Here is a 14,831-nt window from a genome sequence, read left to right on the forward strand (position 1 = left end):
GTACGGTCATTGAGGGATTTAAGGCCAAGGATGAAAATTCTGAGGTGTTTCCTTATTTGAATGATTGAAATTGGATTTGTGTAATAATCTCTGTTGACTGTGTTCCACAACATGGCAAACCTGTTTCAAAAAGATCCTGACAGATTCACCCTCTGGCCCTCTGCTCACTGACCTGCACTGGTGCCTGTAAAACAGACTATTTCCCAACAGTTTTCAGTTCTAAAGAATGGTCAGATCAGACTCGAAACATTAACTCTGTTTCTCTCTCCACTGATGCTGCCAGACCTGCTGAGTTTTTCCAGCATTCTTTGTACTTGTTTTACTGGTCTTACCTTTGTAATCGCCTTTAATGCTGCAAACCTGCACTCCTCCAATTCTGGCCTCAGGAACATCCTCATTTTTAATGATTTCGTTGCCTTGGCAGTAATTCACAAAAACTTTCGGAATCTCCACCTCACTTTCCACCTTTAAGTCATGCCTTTCAAACTACCTGAATAAGGTTTTGGTCATTAGCCCCAATAATCCATTATTTGACCCACTGTCCAATTTGACCATCTTTATTTGCTACACTTAGAGTACAAAGCGTGCATGTGTGTAAAAGCACAGCATCTATTTGCCTGCAAATGATAGGATTATCTGAAACTATGGGACCCAAGTTACCTTTACAGTAAATTGCACTTAATGCATTAGGAAGCAACTTGCAACCTTGCTAGTAACAACTGAGAGCTCACTGGGACAGCTGAGGATTAGGAGAAAGTGAGGTCTGCAGATGCTGGAGTACCAGAGTTGAAAAATATGGTACTGGAAAAACACAGCAGGCCAGGCAGCATCTGAGGAGCAGGAGAATCGACGTTTCGGGCATAAGCTCACTTTCTCCTAGTTGATCTTAACCTACTGCACTATCATTTGGGATCAGTGGTGCTGGAAGAGCACAGCAATTCAGGCAGCATCCGAGGACAGGCAAAATCGACGTTTCGGGCAAAAGCCCTTCATCAGGAAAGCACCCTCACCCTCACCTCCTTCCACCTATCGTATTCCCAGCGGCCCTCCCCCAAATTCCCTCCATCCTACCTTTTATCTCAGCTCGCTTGGCACACCAGTCTCATTCCTGAAGAAGGGCTTATGCTCGAAACGTCGATTCTCCTGCTCCTCGGATGCTGCCTGGCCTGCTGTGTTTTTCCAGCACCACATTTTTCAACTCATTAGCTGAGGATTAGGGCTGATACATGTTACAGCAGCTGGAAATGTGTTGCTGGAAAAGCACAGCAGGTCAGGCAGCATCCAGGGAACAGGAGAATCGACGTTTCGGGCATAAGCCCTTCTTCAGGAATCATTCCTGAAGAAGGGCTTATGCCCGAAACGTCGATTCTCCTGTTCCCTGGATGCTGCCTGACCTGCTGTGCTTTTCCAGCAACACATTTCCAGCTCTGATCTCCAGCATCTGCAGACCTCACTTTCTCCACATGTTACAGCAGGTTATGCAGGAAACAGTGGGGAAGGGAAATTTGTTCTTTTTCTTTAATGAACATGACAATTCTGTTTGCATTCCCTCCACTTTAATAAATGAAATTATCACATCGTTGAAGGCCAAAGTGGATACCTGCCTAACAACAGTTGCACTGTGAATGGATACGTGGGCAGGTGAATCACAGTATCATTTTAAATTGCTGTGCCCTGTTGCCTCCACTGGGAGCACACACTCCAGTCCAATTTTGCCTTATAATGTTATCTATCAGGCATATTTTTACCACATTCAAGGTGACATTTATATATGCACAAGTGGTTGTTTCTAAAAGAACTGCCACATACAAGACATTTAGGAGGTTTCAGCTGGAGTACTGTGTACAGTTTTGGGTGCTGCATCAAAGGAAAGATTTGGACACTTTGGAGAGAGAGGGCAGAGGCAATTTACAAGAATGGTTGCAGAATGAGAAATGTCAGTTATGAGGATATAATGAAGATGTTGGAATATTCTCTCTGGAAAGAGGAAGGCTGAGAGAAGATTTGATAGAGATTTTCAAAATCAAGAGAGAGGGAGGTAGATAGAGTGAGTGAAACTATTCCTACTTGTAAAAGGAACAAGACGGCACATATTTAAAGTGATTTGCAAAAGGAGCGAGCTTGACGTGAGAAATAGCCTTTTCACACAGCGAGTAGTTAGGGAATGGAATTCACTGCTGGAAATGTAGTGGGGGCAGGTTCAAAAATAACATGCAAGAATACGGGGATAAGGCAGGAGATTGGTACCGGTAGACAATCCTTTAAACGAAATTCCAAAAGCTCCGAAATCCAAAATCTTTTTCATGGAGTGTGGAGCATCAGTCATGTCTGCATACCAGGGTTTGTTTGGTGGGTAAAGTCCACACCCACGTGGCGGTGTGGCCCAACACTGGCAGGCGCCAATTTTGTATTTTTTTTCACTGTGTTTAATTGTTTACTTTCACTGTGAAAGTGCCATAAGGAGCTGCAGGTACACCAATGCCTAACAATAATAAAAAGAAAAGGAAGCATCTGACATTATCAATAATGCAGCAAGTGGAGTTATTGCAGACACTTGATCGTGGTGTGTCTGTGCGGTGTCTTACTGCAGAATATGGTGTCAGAACTACCACTGTAGATGATTTGAAGAAACAGAAAGACACGTTACTGAAGTTTTATGGTAACAGTGGTGACCATAAACTAATGAAAAATAGGAAAAAACTGCATAGGGCAAAAAATGAAGATCTTAACCGTGCATTGATGAAGCGGATTCGACAACGAAGAAGTGAATGTATGCTACTGACTGTTTTTTTTTGGCCATAAAACGAGTTAGAAAATATCATAAAGAACTGAACATTAAAGGAGAATGTCAATATTCAGAAGGTCGACAGCAGAAATCTAAGAAGCGTAATGATGTAAAATATCTGAAAATCTGTGGCGAAAAGTCTTCTGCTGACCATGAAGCCACTGGAAATTATATTGATGAATTTGCCAAGATAATATCTGAACAAAGCCTTTGTCCTGACCAAATTTACAAGGCTGATGGAACAGCTCTCTACTGGCACAATGACGCAAGAAAAACATTAACAATGACTGATGAGAGAGCACCAACAGGTTTTAAGGATACTAAGGACAAGTTAACTATTCTTGGGTGTGCCAATGCTGGAGGCACACACAAGGTGAAATTGGCAGTGATTCGGAAAAGCAAACATCCGAGATGTCTGAAAGGTGAACACAATTTACCTGTGCATTATTATACAAACAGGAAAGCATGGGTAACCTGAGAAATGTTTCTCGACTGGTTCAGTAAACACTTCGTACCAGCGGGACAGGCTCATTGCAGGTAAGCTGGACTGGAAGAAAACTGTAAAATTTTATTGTTCCTGGACAACTGCTCCACACATCCTCCTGTCGAAATTCTTGTGAAAAGTAATGTTTTCGGCATTTACTTGCCCCCTCATGTGACATCTGTATTACAGCTTTGTGACCAAGGAATTTGGTGCTCCATGAAGAGCAAGTATAAAGACTATTTTTTGAACTGTATGTTTGCTGCAGTCAACAGAGAGGTAGCAATCCAAGACTTCCTTAAAGAGTTTAGTGTTAAGGATACCATTTACACTGTTGCTAATGTTTGGAAGGATGTTGATAAAACAACATTAACAAATGTTTGTTACAGACTCTGGCTTACACCAATGTTTCATGTAAATGAACTTACAGATAAGAACTTTGAATGATTTTGTGTCACTCGATAACAAACCTTGTAAGCTACTCAGAAAATTTATCGGATGAACGTGTAAATAAATTACCTGAAGCTAACATTGAAGAAATGCTGAACATTGGCAATGATGCATTCCTTGAGCGATGGGAAAATTGCTGATATGGTTTTAAATACAGATAAGTGTGACGATGGTAGTGACGATGATGATGACTTAGCAGATACAGTTGAAAAAGTCCCCATAGACGATATATAGTCATACAGTCATAGAGAAGTACAGCACAATATGGTGAAAATGTGTGATAAGTTAATTGCTGGCCTTGAACAACGTTCACTTATCAGTGAGCAAGAGATTATGGCAGTTTACTCAATTAAAGAGAGATTGCTGAGACATAAGCCTATGTTATGAGATAGATGACACTTGAAGAAGTCTTTAAAAATGCCGTCTGCCATCGTGCTGAAGCTTTAAGTTTTACCAAATGTTTTCTTGGAATGTTCTTTCTGGAAATAAAATGTCCTTGAGTATTTATGGTCTATGTATTTCATTTATCAGTATATTACTCTACAAATAAACTGTGGTAGTATTTCTAGTCTTTGTTGTTGTGGTTCTAATCACCGAGCTGGGAATTTGTGTTGCAGACATTTCGTCCCCTGTCTAGGTGACATCCTCAGTGCTTGGGAGCCTCCTGTGAAGCGCTTCTGTGATGTTTCCTCTTCTCTGTTTGGCTTATCCTATAATAGTAGTGTTGTCCCAGTCGAACTCATGTTACTTGTCATCTGAGTGTGTGGCTACTAAGGATAGCTGGTCGTGTCGTTTCGTGTCTAGTTGGTGTTCATGGATGCGGATCGTTAGCTGTCTTCCTGTTTGTCCTATGTAGTGTTTTGTGCCGTCCTTGCATGGGATTTTGTACACTACATTGGTTTTGCTACAAGGGATGAAACGTCTGCAACACAAATTCCCAGCTTGGCGAACAGAACCACAACAACATCGAGCATCCGAGCTACAAATCTTCTCCCAAACTTTGAATTTCTAGTCTTTATTTATACCAAAATATGTGAGTATTCATACATTTTTGCTGCAGCATTGATGGGCAGCAGATTACGGGCTGCTGCCCTGGACCCTACTGGGTGCTACATTTGTTCCGAAATCTGAAAAATTCCAAATTCTGAAAAGCAGCTGGCCCCGATGATTTCGGATAAACGATTGTCTACCTGTACAAGGTAGTCTTTGAAAAACTAGTGCGGATATGATGAACCAAATGGCTTTCTGCGCTATAACAGTTTGTTAAAAATTAATTATAGGACATGGGTGTCACTGGCTAGGCCAGCATTTATTGCCCATCCCTAAATGCTGAGAGGGCAGTTAAGGGTTGTCCACATCACTGTGGGACTGGAGTCACATGTAGACCAGACCAGGTGAGGATAGCAGAGTTCCTTCCCTAAACAGCGCTAGTGAACCATATGGGTCTTTACAACAGACAGGCAGGAATCAAGACTTCCTGAAAGAGTTTAGTGTTAAGGAACTAATTCAGCAGACCAGACCAGGTGAGGATAGCAGAGTTCCTTCCCTAAACAGCGCTAGTGAACCATATGGGTCTTTACAACAGACAGGCAGGAATCCAAGACTTCCTGAAAGAGTTTAGTGTTAAGGAACTAATTCAGCAACTTTCATGGTTGTCATGAGAGTCTTAATTTCAGATTTTCTCCTTCTTCAGAACTGGACTTGAAGTGTTAACTCTGCTTTCTGTTCACAAATGCTGCCAGATCTGCTGAGTTTCTCCAGCAATTTCTGTTTTTGCTTGTTTCAGATCTCCAGCATCCACAGGATTAACGTTTGAAGTAAAATATGAGTTGTTTGTAGAACCTCTAAAAGAAGAGTCATATCGGACCAAAACTTTAGCTTTGTTTCTCTCCACAGAGGTTCAGCCAGACCTGCTGAGTTTTCCCAACATTTTCTTCTTCTTTATTAAAAATTAAAATCTTAAAATGGACACAGAATAGTTTTCTCTTAAAGTCTTATTAGTCTGTGGAATTCTTTTCCTCAAAAGCCATTGGGTCATTGTATTTCATCAAGGCTAATTTAGACAGATTTTTGATTGACAAAGGAATCAAGGATTATGTGGGTATGGACAGGAAAGTGAAGTTAAGGCCTCACGATCAGCCACGATCCCACTGAATGGCAGAGTAGGCTCAAAGGACTGAATGGCCTATTCCTGTTCCCAATTTATACATTCTTATGTTCCCTTTGGATTCAATATCACAATTTGGTTGTATACCTTGTTCATTTTGAGATATACTGAGGCATTTCCTGCCTAATCTCTGTTTCTTTTTTACATGTGGCTCAGTCAGTATCACCCTTGAGCCAGAGGTTTGTAGGTCAAGGTCCACCCCAAGGTCATAGCATGCAATCTCAGCTGATCCTCCTGGTGTCATAGGGAGGGTGACCCTGGCCTTTGGGTGAGTTGTTAAACAAAGGTCCCATGTGGCACTCTCCAATGGATGTTTACGTTTCCACAGCACTTTCCAAAGTAAAGCAGGGAGTTCTCCCTAGAATCTCAGCCCATAATTATCCCTTAACTAAGATTTTTAAACAGATTAACATTAGCTACCAGATCTTTTGGCAGACATTTTGCGAAGCTATTTTCCAATAGCACAATAAGAAGGTAATAGAAGTACTTCATTGGCTACGAAGCACCTGAGATGAAGTGAAAAGTGCAATAGAAATTGAACTCTATCTTTGTACTGTTTTGCTCTTGTTGAGACACACTTTTGTTATACAAACATGCGGAACAGAAGTAGGCCATTCAGCCCCTTAAGCTTGCTCCACCATTCATTAAGATCTTGAATGATTTGATTAATCCCTCAAATCCACAATCCTGCCTGCACCTGATAACCTTTCACCCCCTTGTTTAACAAGAACCTATCTCCCCTTGCCTGTGTGAGTCAGATATTAGTATGTCTGATTCAACACTGTAACTCCATGTACTATTCCAAAGGCTGCCCAGACCTAGTTAGGTATTATGTTCCTCAGAGAGATCTTTACACTGTGACACCTAATCTACTGTAAGCCATAACTAATGCCATGTGCATCACCTGGGTCAACTGGTCTGGGTCAGAAGTGGGATTCTATTTCCTCAGATGCCTATATCCTCCTTCTCCGTCACACAATCCATTTCTCTTCTGACGTTTGGGAGATGATTGTGATGAGCAGACTCTCTTTCAAGGATTTGGAGATGCCAGTGTTGGACTGGGGTGTACAAAGTTAAAAATCACACTCAAGGAGTACACTGGGATAGATCCACAATTCTTGCAATGCCCCACACACCTCTAAAGCTGCCCCCTGTGTCCCTTAGTCAGGGACAGGAAGAGGCTACACAATTGTGTGACTCACTCACCAAAGAACAGGAGGAGGCCATTCAGCTTGTTTGAGCCTGTTAGATTGGAACAAGAGTGGATCATTTTGTGTCTTGGAGCCTCTAACACAGGAATAAAAGGACATTCAGCCACTTCGACCTATTCTGTTACATTATAGCTGATCTACCTGTTTGTTCAGTATCTTTGGTACATTTACCCAACAGATACCTATTGAGCAGTTTGGAAGCCCCAGCTGACTCCCAGCATCCACAGCGCTTTGTGGCAAAGTTCCAGATCTGCATTGCCTTTCGTGCATTCAAAGATTCCAGATTATCCTGTCACCTCTCAGCATCTGAAGGGGACATAAATTTAAGGTGAAGGGTGGAAGGTATAGGGGGGATGTCAGGGGTAGGTTCTTTACCCAGGGAGTGGTGAGGGCATGGAATGCGCTTCCTGTGGGAGTGACAGAGTCAGAATGATTGGTGACCTTTAAGCGGCAATTGGATAGGTACATGGATAGGTGCTTAAGCTAGGACAAATGTTCGGCACAACATCGTGGGCCGAAGGGCCTGTTCTGTGCTGTATTGTTCTATGTTCTATCTATGTTCATCTGCTTTCATAACTCTACCTTCCTGTTCTAGCTTGTGTGAGTGGCAGTCCATTTGGCTCAATTCTATCTGGTTTTATCTACTGATTGTACAGGACATTGGTTAGGCCACTGTTGGAATATTGCATGCAATTCTGGTCTCCTTCCTATTGGAAAGATGTTGTGAAACTTGAAAGGGTTCAGAAAAGATTTAAAGATATGAAAGAGACCTAAGGGGCAACCTTTTCACACAGAGGGTGGTACGTGTATGGAGTGAGCTGCCAGAGGATGTGGTGGAGGCAGGTACAATTGCAACATTTAAGAGGCATTTGGATGGGTATATGAATAGGAAGGGTTTGGAGGGATATGGGCCGGGTGCTGGCAGGTGGGACTAGATTGGATTGGGATATCTGGGTGGCATGGAGAGTTTGGACAGAAGGGTCTGTTTCCATGCTGTACATCTCTATGACTATGACCCTATTTCGGCTAACTTATTACAATTCCATTGACAGTTGTTTTAAAATTTGATGTTAATAGCCTTTAATGAAATATGCTTATATTTTAACATATTTATAGTATTGAATACAAGAGTAGGGAGGTTATGATGGAGCTGTACAAAACATTTGTTAGGTCACAGCTGGAATACAATGTGCAGGTCTGTCCCCACACTAAAGATGTCATTAGTCTGCAGAAGGTGGAGAAGAGATTCACCAGGATGTTGCCTGGACAGGAGTAATTCAGCTGTTTTTAGAGCAATGCAGGCTGAGGGAATATCTGATTCAAGTATATAATGTTCTGAGGAGAGCCTAGACAGGGTCAATAGAAATAAGGGTCTCTCCTGAAAACATAGAACAGCGAACAGTACATCACAATAAAGGCCTTTGGCCCGTGATGATGTGCCCAACATTTATCTTAATCTAAGAAAAACCTGATCAACACAACCTATAATTTACTGCCGTCCATGTGCTTGTCCAGCAGTTGCTTAAATGTCCCTAATGTCTCTGACTCTACCACCACCACTGGCCATGCGTTCCATGCATCCACCAATCTCTGTGTAAAGAACCTACCTCTGACATCTCCCCTAAACCTTCCTCCAATCACCTTAAAATTATACCCCCTCATCCCCCTCACTGTTTTGATCACACAGCACTGCCCTTTGATGTGAAGGGCAGTGTTTGTCACTGGCCACCCTGGTGTTTTCCTATCTTCCTGGTGGTGGAATTTGAATAAATAATTCGTGCATTTGAAGAAAAAAAAAGAAACCAGTCAATAAGGGCAGTGTTTGTCACTGGCCAAGAAAAAAATAAAAATAAAATAAAATTATACCCCCTCATGACTGCCATTTCTGCCATGGGGAAAGGTCTCTGGCTATCTACACTATCTGTGCCTCACATTACCTTGTACACCTCTATTAAGTCACCTCTCTTCCTTTTTCTCTCCAGTGTGAAAGGCCCGAGCTCACTCAACCTCTCTTCATAAGACAATCCCTCCAATCCAGGCAGCATCCTGGTAAATCTCCTCTGCACCCTCTCCAAAGCATCTCCATTCTTCCTATGATGAGGCGAATAGAACTGGATACAATATTCCAAGTGTGGTCTAACGAGGGTTTTATAGAGCTGCAGCAAAACTTTGTGGCTCTTAAACTGAATCCCCCTGTTACTGACAGCCAAAACATCATACACTTTCTTAACAAACCTATAAACTTGGCTGGCAACATTGAGGGATCAATGTACATGGATCCCAGATTTCACTGTTCCTCCACACTGCCAAGAATCTTGTCTTTAACCTTGTATTCAGCATTCAAATTCACGCTTCCAAAATGAATCACTTCACATTTATCCAGGTTGAACTCCATCTGCCACTTCTCAGCCCAGCTCTGCATCCTGTCAATGTCTTATCGTAGCCTGTAACAGCCCTCGACACTGTCTACAACACCACTGACCTTAGTGTCATCGGCAAACTTACTAAACCCACCCCCTTCCACTTCTTCATCCAAGTCATTTATAAAAACTACAAACAGCAGAGGCCCAGGAAGAGATTCCTGCGGAACACCACTGACCTCCAGGTGGAATACTTTCCATCCACTATCACTTGTTGTCTTCTTTCAGCCAGCCAATTCTGTATCCAGACAGCCAAATTTCCCTGTATCGCATACCTCCTAACTTTCTGAATGAGCCTACCTTGGGGAACCTTATGAAATGTTTTACTGAAATCTATATACACCAGGTCCACTGCTCGACCTTCGTAAGCTTATCTCATCACATCCTCAAAGAACTCAATAGGGATTGTGAGGCATGACCTGCCCCTCACAAAGTCATGCTGACTATCTTTAACCAAACTATGTTTTTCCAAATAGTCATAAATCCTATCTCTCAGAATTAATAAACAGAGGACGCAGATTTAACTAACAAGAGATTTCGAGGGGATTTGAGGGAAATCTTTGAGGATGATGGGAATCTGGAACTCACCTCCTCGAGGCAGAAACTTTTAAAATGTTCAAGAACTGTTAGCATTTGAAATGCCATAGCACATGAGACTTTGCACCAAGAGGTGGTGAAAGGGATTGGAATAGATGGATGTTTGATGAACAGCTCAGACCCGATGGACCAAAGGGCCTTTTCCTGTGCTTTTAAAAACTTTGTGATTCTAAAACACTTCATCTTCTCCCATAATCCACAGAAGGGGAAGTGGCTATTAATCAAAGGCAAGAAAAGCAAAACATTGTGGAAGCTAGAGATCTGAAATAAAAGCAGGAAGTGCAGGAGAAGGTCAATTGCTTTGGCAGCATAAAAAGAGAGAAACAATGTTAATGTTAACTCATTAACTATGAGGTTAACTGAATCAATGTCAAACAGGCTGAATATCCCTAAACCCCACGCAGACCAGATCCTCCTGCTGTGTTTTTTTAGTTAGGTTTGAGTGAGGATCAGTATTGTACTGTGCATGTATATATATACATTCCAGAATGTCACATCACCCCCAATTATGCTGATGTCAGTCTAACCAAAGCAGCAAGGCGAGATAAACAAATTCAATGTCAGCTCCTGTATCTGCTAATTGTTTTGGTTTGGGTTGTTGCTGTTACCAATCCTCCTTTCTCAATGTTGAGTCTAGGGTCAGTCTAATTATTAATGTCACAGGACAGATCGCTGGTGATTTTAATCAGAAGAGACATTTCTCTCACACAACAAGGCAGTTATAATTCTATGACTGCAACAGGTACAGTTTGCAATAACATTAGTCATAACTACGTTTGGAATATTAAGTGTTGTGCAAAACCCATCTGCTCCTCTTGGGAACCTGTATTAAAACTGACTCTACCCAAAGAGCGCGTGACATGGGCAGATTGGGTGGCAACATGAGCATTAACTCTTTCAGAACCATTTTCTTATACAACAGTCTGTGTGGACTATTCTGAACTTCAGGGAATCCCAAGATATATCATCTCCTAAACCTCCAATCTGAACCGCACAGACACTAACCCCAGCCTGCACCCCATCGACACTAACCTCCAGTCTGAACCCCACGGACGCTAACACGCAGCCATCCCCCACAGACACTAACCCCAGACTCAACGCCAAAGATACTAACCTTGTCTCAACCCCACAGACATTAACCCCCAGTCTGAACCCCACAGACCTTAAACTCCAGTCTGAACCCCACAGACACTAACACACAGTCATCCCCCCACAGACACTAACCCGCAGTCTCAATCCTACAGACACTAACCCCAGTCTGAACCCCACAGACACTCACTTCCAGTCTGTACCCCACAGACACTAGCTCAGCTTGAATTCTGCCGACACTAACCCAATAGTCTCTAATTCAAGACCAATTCTCACAGACTCTGCCCCAAGCTAGGCTGTCTTAAAACTCATAGGCCCCACTCCACTGACCCTCCCTGTCATTACTCACTGACTTTATTCTCCCTCTCATTCCTGGACCAAGCTGCTCCTCTCCAACCAGATGTACGTCCTCCAACGTCAAATCCAGTCCCATACGGTATGGGATGAGCTGCCAGAGGAAGTGGTGGAGGCTGATACAAATACAGCTTTTAAAAGGCATCAGGATAGGTATATGAATAGGAAGGGTTGAGAGGGATATGGGCCAAGTGCTGGCAAATAGGACGAGGTTAGGTTAGGATAACTGATCAAGTTGGACCGAAGGGTCTGTTTCTGTGCTGTACATGTATCTATGTATCTTATCCCCAGCGGAAGGACCACAGTCTTTAATCCCCAGACTCCTGAAAGAGAAAAATAGGAAAAGTGATGAATGAGACATATTGGTCCAACTCCTGTAGTAGGAGACCAGTATGACCAGAACAATTATTTCCAAATGCTACTGTCTTTTCACTTACTTTTCTCTCTGGGTTGGATGTTTTCTCTAACTGAGACAAGATCCAAACAAATCTAATCCCACAGACCATAACCGCGTCTCAATGCCTATTCTAAACTAAGAGCTTCCAACTCCCAGATGAGGCTTCACTGTTTTTCCACCTCAGGCGAGACCCTGAAGCATGGAGAAGCCAGGTTGTTTGTTGCCGCTCTGACAATCATCCATTGATCTGATGTATTAGCTCTACCTGCCTGTCTGCTGTCTATATGAGAACACCCCCCCCCTTGTATCTTTAATTGAATAACCCTGCCTGCCCCCCACACCTCCTCAAAAATAGGCACCTTCATCAGTTTGCTGACCCCCTGTTTTTCATGTTTCTTCTCTTTCAGTTCCATCTCTGTCCTTTTGCTGGATTTTCTTTTGGTTCACTTCCTCTGTATTTGCAATTCCTCTTTCTCTTCCTTTTGAAATCTTTACTTTCCCTGTCCTTTTAGCTTTATCATAGTTTCATCCTTAATTTATTTCAGCTCTCCCCTCGCTGTTGTTTTCTTCTACAGATATCTATGAGAACCTCAGTGCTTCACATGCTGGGTTACAATAATGGAGTGATTGTATTCATGTAGCAAGATGAGTTCAAATTCCACCTCAGCAGTTGGGAAAGTAAATTAAATTTCAGTAAGTAGTCATGTCACAGTCAGTCTTTTGTACAAGTTGACTCCAAACCTTTGGCCAAAGATTGCAAACTATTACTGCGTGCCATTGAAGTCAAACTCACCTCCACATCATTTCAACACTTTATGTCAAAGTTACCACTCATTGGTGCACACTGCAACCCCGTCATCAAATGAAACAACATGGCATCATGAAGATACATAGCCCAGTTGTAGGTTAAAGTCATTGAGATTGCAGAGCTAACAAATAATCCTGCAGCAGTTGTAGACAATTCAAGATACTTCAGAAGAGTGTTGGGAATTGGAGGTTTAGATACATGCCTAAGACATTCTTAAGGATTCCTGAAGAAGGGCTCATGCCCGAAACATCGATTCTCCTGTTCCTTGGATGCTGCCTGACCTGCTGCGCTTTTCCAGCAACACATTTTCAGCGAAGACATTCTTATACACTGTCTAAGAATAAGGTGTAAGCCATTCAGGACTGAGATGAGAAAGAATTCACAGTTGTGAATCTGTGGAATTCTCTTCCACAGGGAAAAAAGCAAATTACTGCAGATGCTGGAATCTGAAACCAAAAGAGAAAATGCTGGAAAATCTGAGCAGGTCTGGCAGCATCTGTAAGGAGAGCAAAGAGCTGACGTTTCAAGTCTAACTGACTCGTTGTCAAAGGGTCAGTTAGACTCGAAACGTCAGTTCTTTTCTCTCCTTACAGATGCTGCCAGATCTGCTCAGATTTTCCAGCATTTTCTCTTTTGGTCTCCCACAGGGAAGTTGGGCCAGTTTTTTTTTAAATGATTCATTCACAGAATGAGAGTGTCACTGGCTAGGCAGCATTTATTGCCCATCCCTAATTGCCCAGAGGGCAGCTAAGAGTCAACCGCATTGTTGTGCGTCAGGAGTCACATGTAGGCCAGACCAGGTGAGAACGGTAGTTTCCTTCCCTGAAGGACATTAGTGAACCAGGTGGGCCTTTCTGACAATTGACAATGGATTCATGGTCATCATTAGACTCTAAATTCCACATTTATTTTTATTATTGAATTCAAATTCCATTATTCAGTGGGATTCAAAAGCCGGGCCTCAGAAAACATTTTTGGGTCTCTGGATTAACCGTCCAGTGGTAATACCACTGGCTCATTGCCTCTCCATTATACATAATCAAGAGAGAGCTGGTCATGGCCCTTGCGGCTAAAGGGATCAAGGGATATGGAGAGAAAGTGGCAATGGGATCCTGAGATTGCATAATCAGCCATGATCATGTTAAATGGTGGTGCAGGCTTGAAGATTGGCCAGCCCGGACGGAATTTCACATTGGCCCCAAGGTCCAGTACTTCCCGAGGGAGCCTGTGCCCCACAACCTGAGCCGCTTCCGGAATTTTAACTTTGTCTCTTTCAAGGATGTAAAAAGGAGGGCCCTGTATAGACTGCTGCTGCACACCGTCCACCTCTTCTCCCTCATCCACCGTCCGGACACGCCTTGGCATGCCCATTTGCCACCGGGCGGTGGGGATCCCCTGTGGAGGGCTCTCTACGCGGGGGTCCTCCCCCTTTCTCTTGGGGATCTGGGGTGGAGGGTGCTGCACGCAGCAGTCCCCTGCAACCGCAGGTTGCGGTGGTTCACGGACTCCCAGCCCAACTGCTTGTTCTGTGGTGCTGTAGAGTACATGGGCCACGTGTATATTGGTTGTGGGCGTTTGCACTCCCTTTTTGATTTCCTTAAAAACCTTCTCCTCTGTTTTTGGCTGCACTTCAGTCCCACGCTCCTGATCTTTGGGCACCCAGTACGGAGGAAGGAGGGCAGGTCTGAAGACCTCCTCGTGGGCCTGCTCCTGGGCCTGGCCAAACTGGCCATCAACAGGTCCAGGCAGCGGGCCGGGGAGGGGGTCGTTAGGGCCGACTGCCTGCCCCTCTTCCGCGGTTACGTTAGAGCCCGGGTGTCCTTGGAGAAGGAGCACGCGGTGTCCACCAACACCCTGGAGTTGTTCAGGGAGAGGTGGGCGCCGCAGGGAGTGGAGTGCATCATTTCTCCCTCCAACTCCATTTTGATTTAGTCCCTACCCTCCCCTTCACTGTTTTGATCACACAGCACTGTCCCTTGATGAGAAGGGCAGTGCTTGTCACTGGCCACCCGGGTGTTTTCCTATCTTCCTGATGGTGGAAATTGAATAAAGATTCGTACACCTTGTGTCTC

This window comes from Chiloscyllium plagiosum, chromosome 15 (genome assembly GCF_004010195.1).
Source record: "Chiloscyllium plagiosum isolate BGI_BamShark_2017 chromosome 15, ASM401019v2, whole genome shotgun sequence".
Lineage (NCBI taxonomy): Eukaryota > Metazoa > Chordata > Chondrichthyes > Orectolobiformes > Hemiscylliidae > Chiloscyllium > Chiloscyllium plagiosum.